This window comes from Psammomys obesus, unplaced genomic scaffold, assembly GCF_907164565.1.
Source record: "Psammomys obesus unplaced genomic scaffold, mPsaObe1.curated_primary_1811, whole genome shotgun sequence".
NCBI lineage: Eukaryota > Metazoa > Chordata > Mammalia > Rodentia > Muridae > Psammomys > Psammomys obesus.
In genome coordinates, this window is record NW_026585895.1 from 44631078 (window position 1) to 44637077 (window position 6000).

General features: G+C 43.0%; 2 pseudogenes; one reads left to right on the forward strand and one right to left on the reverse strand.

Annotated features, from left to right (window-relative positions):
* Nucleotides 1-424: 424 nt before the first annotated feature.
* On the reverse strand, nucleotides 425-1113 carry LOC129671105 (olfactory receptor-like protein OLF4; annotated as a pseudogene).
* A 2775-nt stretch (nucleotides 1114-3888) lies between these two features.
* LOC129671106 (60S ribosomal protein L26-like) lies at nucleotides 3889-4447 on the forward strand (annotated as a pseudogene).
* The last annotated feature ends 1553 nt before the right edge of the window (nucleotides 4448-6000 follow it).

Here is a 6000-nt window from a genome sequence, read left to right on the forward strand (position 1 = left end):
TTGTAGAATTTGTCAGTATTGCTTGTTGCTTTGTGAGACTGAGTCTTAGTCATAGACAGAGCTGCCATTCATACTTCCATCTAGAGCTGAAGCTGTGGTGATGTGCCTTGGTGGTTTCATACCTCTGATTGAATCTGTTTGAGCACCAGAACCATTAATTTAGTCTCACAGAAGCCATTGCTGTCCACTTTTTCTCCTCAGGATCCATTCCATCTTTTGACAGTTGATCCCATCAAACTACAAGTGCTCAGTCTGTTAGCCTGCTGGTCACTATAGCATCCATCTTCAAAAACTTTATAGCTCTTCAAAAACTTTAGCTGAAGAGTCTAATTTAGAAAGCATTTTAAAGGTCTAGTCTGGGGTGGCAGGGGGAGGGTGGAGAAAGTACTTTCTGGTGAACACAGCATTTTCCCAAGTCGAAGAGTCACCACAAAACTCCCTTCATGTCCCTGTTCCTCAGGCTGTAAATAAAGGGATTGAACACAGGGGTGTTCATTGTGTGTGTCACAAATGCAACCATTCCAGAGTCTGCAGAGTCAGAAGATGGTGGCTGGAAATACATCAGAAAGAGTGTCACATAGGACAGAGTCACCACCTTCAAGTGAGAGCTACAGGTGGAGAAGAGTTTGTGCTTCTTCAAAATCAAAAGGGATCCCAAGGAGGGTGCACATGGTGTGGACGCAGAGACCAGGACACAGGGGAGAGAGCTCGTGTCTGGGAGAATGGCTTTAGTTAGCATTGTGACTTGAAAGTTATGGGTGTCTGAACAGGAGGGCTTGAGGAGTTGGGGTAGGTATATCACAGAAAAAGTATGGGGTGGAATGGAGGCACAGAAGGAAAATTAGTCTATTGGCAGAGGTGGTGAAAAAGCTGGGAGGTTGGAGCAGAGCCATCATGTAGACACCTGCAGCAGGTAGCTTGGAGGACACATGATTATGCTGTAATGTAAAAGAAGGCAGCACAGCATTCACAGGCCATTGCAGCCAACAGGAAGTCATCCAGCATAGCCAATGCCATGAAGCTGTGTATCTGTGTAAGGTTCTCAGTGTGTGAGATGACGTGATGCTGCTTCTGGATGCTCACCAGTGCTGTGGGGACAGTGGTGCAGGTGAATCAGGCTGGCTGGAAGGAAGTAAGTATGTGTGTGTGGAGCTGCTCTGATGATGAGCATATTCCCCAACAGAAAAAGCCCAGAGAGTCCTCAGGGAAGCCCGGAAGCAGGGTGTCACAGGAACTTCTCAGGTTCCTCAGTTCCATTAAAGTGAAAAAGAAAGTGGGATAGTCTTAAAAGTACATAGTCGCCGTGAATAGAGATTCCCACTAAGCTTTCCATCTGTTTGCTCTAGTCTTCTCAAACACCACAGAGATATGCTGTGTCCCACTGTGGCAGGCATGTGGATATGGATTGTGGTGAAGATTCTGGACAGTGATAATGGGAGATGTGGTTGGGAACGAATCTCGTACTTTAGCTCTCTGAAGAGTTGGTTCCTTTGCCCTCCTGGATGAGCTTGAACTGGATTTCATCTGGGAAAACCTTTTCTGAGCTCTGCATTCCTATTCTTGCCTTTTCAAATAGAAAAGCTATCAGATGTACAAGCTTGTAAAACTTGAATCAGATACTTGGATGATGTGCGTTTACTAGAAAATTAGTAAGCAGATGCTTGTGTGGACCTGAGAGAGTGTGTCTGTCTGTGTGTGGGGGGCAGAAAAGATAATGTTTTACGTAGGTAGGTCACAGCTAGAAATCAGATATTTTGCTATAAGGAGAGTATCTGTTCTTTTTTATTGAAGAGCACTCAGATGTGGATTAAAATAGCTTTATAAATGTACTAGCATCTTACAAACAGAAGTTCTCATCAACAGTGCTCCCAACTTCACCCAGGAGCATGTCGGCTTTAGAGTCTTGTAAGTTAAGAAATCCTTCGTTTTCTGTTTGTGCTGTACCCTGCAATGTGATCATTCTTTTACACTCTCTGAGCTTCAGTTCTACCATAGATCAATGATTTATATAATTTGTATAGTTGATCAATAAGGTCATATATCCAAAATGCTAGTGTAGAGTATGCTTTCATTAAAATGGAATCTGAGATTCACTATGACTCAAAATGTGTTAGATGACACATTTCACTCTAACTCAGTTACTTTTTTTATTTTTGGTAAATTATTTACTTCCTGCAAGCCTCCCCCCCATTTCTAAGATGTATGAACATACCTACTATCCACTATTAAGGCATAGAAATCCCAAGATTAATGGAAGGGCTTTTTTTTTAACCTGTGATATAAAATTCAAAATGAGGAGTTCTAACTCTGTTTGATGGTAAGCAGGCAATCCCAGCCTGTGCTAATGTCTTATTCTTGGAGAGCAGGAAGGAGGGAATGAGATGGGGAGAGGGGAGAAAGAGCAGAGAGAGGGAGAGACTGCTCACCTGTGTTTGGTACACCTTTATTTTCCCCTAAGCGGCTGGAGTGCAATGTTGGATATGTTGCTCAGACCTGGTGGGTTCATTCTCTGCATCTGTTTGGAGGCTCTGAACTGTGTGTCACTCATAAAGGAAGAGTCAGCCAGATGAGGGTTCTCAGTACTAGGACAATGATGAGCTCATCAAATATTGGCTTTACCCAAATTTCTCATGGTGGAATTAACAAAATGATGATTTCTGGGGTGACCTCTGTGTTTCTGGTACTTTGCTGCTTTTAAAATGGAACATCTCACTTTCAGAGAATCCCCTAATCCCCAGGGATTTAGGGTGTGTGTAGTGACCCTTCCACTTCATTTGTGTAAAGTTGGACTTTGATAACATAAAGGATAAGATAGTTGTCCCTGTCACTCATCAGGACCTGTGGGGTGGTGCTCACCTTGACCTAGCGGTAGCGCGACAAGGCATGCACTTTTGTGTGCACACACTCAGGTGTCTACCTCAACTCTCTTTCTTTGCTCAGTCATTTAGCTTCTCAGAGACCCAGCTGCAGAATGAAACTAAATTAACAGAGACCTCAAATGATTCTGAGGGATGAATCAGCTGTGGAGGTTATTGTTGTACTTATATTGCGTATTGAAAGTAACGGTGCTAAGAGTGATGTGACTTATCTTTCTGCATAACAGGTCTTCAGCATTGTTAACACACAATTGTGCTAGATAGTTTAATGTCAACTCGACGCAAGCTAAAGTCACCCAAGAGGAGGGAACCTCAATTAAGAAAATGCCTCCACAATTGGTAAGTTCCCCATTCCCCAACAAATGACCCACACCCGTGTACAAATGGGGGAAACTATCTGGATTCAATAGGTTATATAAATGAATGTAAGACGTGAAGTTGGAAGGGAAATGTGATTAAGGTGTTCTGGCAAGGTGTTGCAAGCAAAGAGGAAGAAGTTGATATAATCAAAATACACTGTACCCATGTATAAATTTTAAATTTTAAAAAAGAACAAAACCTTTTAAAACAGAAAAAAAGAAATGCCTCCATAAGATTAAGCTGTAGGCAAGCCTTTAGGGCATTTTCTTAACTAGTGATTGACCGTTGTGGGTGATGTCATCCCTGGGATGGTGCTCCTGAGTCTATAAAAAAGTAGGTTGTGCAAGCCATGAAGAGCAAGCCAGTAAGCAGCACCCCTTCATGGCCTCTGCATCAGCTCCTGCCTCCAGGTTTCAGCCCTGTCTGAGTTCCTGTTCCAGTTTCCTTCAATGATGGACTACAGTGTGGCATGTAAGCAAAATGCACCCTTTTCTTCCAAGCTTGCTTTTGATCATGGTGTTTCATTGCAGCAATACAAACCCTAAGGAGGAGAATAGTCATAACATCTTCACTTTTCTAGGAACTTGGATATGGATGATTTGTATCAGCTTCAGACTATCGAAAAGTTCATGAATAGATCTCAGCTGCCAAAATGAAGTTCAGTCCCTTTGTGACATCTGACGGAAGCAAGAACGGTAAAACGGATTTCAATGTACCTTTTCACATTAGGAGGAAGATGATGTCTCCTCCTCTTTCCAAAGAGCTGAGGCAGAAGTATAATGTTTGATCCATGCCCATTTGAAAGTATGATGTTCAGGTTGTCAGAGGACACTACAAAGGCCAGCAGATTGGCAAAGTGGTTCGGGTGTACAGAAGAAATATACCACCTATACTGAACAAGCACAGTGAGAAAAGCTAATGGCACAACTGCCCACGTGGGCATCCACCCCAGCAAGCTGGTTATCACCAGGCTAATGCTGGACAAAGACCACAAGAAGATCCTGGAAAGGACAGCCAAGTGCCGACAAGCAGGAAAGGAGAAGGGCAAATACAAGGAAGCAAGGATCGAGAACATGCGGGAGCAGAAGCCTCTCGTACACAACTTTCATGAAAGACTTTACAAAAAAATTCATAAATATCAAATCAAAGCTTCCTCTGGATGTTCAAGACATCCAGGTTGTTTAGCCAGGCTAAAAGTGAGGACAAACTAGAAACAAGAAAATAATAAAGGAGAGAGGGAAGTATGTGCACATGAGAGAAGATGAGGGAGAGATCAGAGACTTTCTGAGTTGAAACCTCCCCTGGAATTTTTGACTATCCTCAGAGTCTTTCTCCATCCCTGGGGGGAGTCTGCCTTTCCTGCTGAGTCTGCTTCTTCCTGATAAAGCCTCAGTGTTCCTTCCTAACAGCACAGACTAGATGTAGGGCTGGACCAATGTGCTTCAGAAACAGGGGCATGAGATCTACCAGCTTCTCATGTGTAGTGTCTCCTGGAAGCCAATCCCAAGCATGGTAGTTAGAAGCAAGATGGAGCAATATCCAACCTACTTGCTGTCCTTTTGACCCTGGAATCTTGATTCTCAGCAGCATTAATAACATCTTCACTTTAGAACAACCAGGTCTTGGAAACCTGAGATCTCTCCTTCAGGGAATTATGAAGTTGGGTTGGTCTAGTTGCCTTGAGAGGCATGGGTCATAGGTTTTTCAGGTTAGAGTTCATGGATCCTGGTGCACCATGTGCGTTTGAGTTCCTGAGAGATGGAGTCACTCCCTCAGACAGTGGAGCATGTAGGCGACCTGTGTATTTCTACATTCCCTGGAAGTCAGTGAAGCATATAGGAATTTTTAGTCTTAAACATCAATCCTGAGTGCATACATCATTGTATTCTGACAACGAACATTGTGTTTTATCCTGGCAAACACCATTGTATTCTGTTTCTGATAAGGGTTTAAAAAGGATGATTTCTTGCAATAAACGTGTCTTAGCCCCAGTCCTGCTGTGACCTCTCTGACCCTGACCTGATTGACATTCCTTCCGGCCATAATCACATAATCCTGGCTTGGCAAGCAAGTGCTGGTGCTTACCCACTCCTCCTTACCTCTCCCCGGCTGCCTTTCCCTATTCCAGCCTGTTACAGAGTCTGTATCTTCCAACTGAATTCTAATTCTCAAGAGGAAAAACCATCAGCCATCAGAAAATGAATAATAATAAATGGGTGGAGCAGACTTGGCCTAGGGTGTGTAGCAGAATACTTTTCAGAGGCCTGTAGTTCTAGCATGCGTAAAAAAAAAAAAATAAATAAAATAAAGTGACTTTTTCTCTGTAGCCACAGAAGGTACAGATATGATGCACATAAAATCCGCAGAGGAAACAGGGCTTCTTCAGGCAAGATTATTCTAATGTTTAAAATATTGTCAAGACAGTCAAAATTCCAACACAGACGGTGGAGGGTTCCACAAAGCCTCCCCTAATTGAGGAACTATTGGCAGCTGATGGCTAGTGGAAAAGAGAGAAACAGTTTTCTTCAGGGATGCTGCCCAGGGAAGGTTGTCCTACACCCATGCACATACCAGAAGCACCAGCTGGACTCGGTTACTAAAAGAGCAGAGGAAGCTGGAAGCGAGCTGTGATGAGGTGATTTGGGAGGAGTTAGAGGTGAGGGACTAAGAGACAGATACATTATCAAAACATTTGTACACACATACAAATTCCTCAAAGAATCAATAAAACTCTTCATAAATAAAATTTAATACAACTGTATAT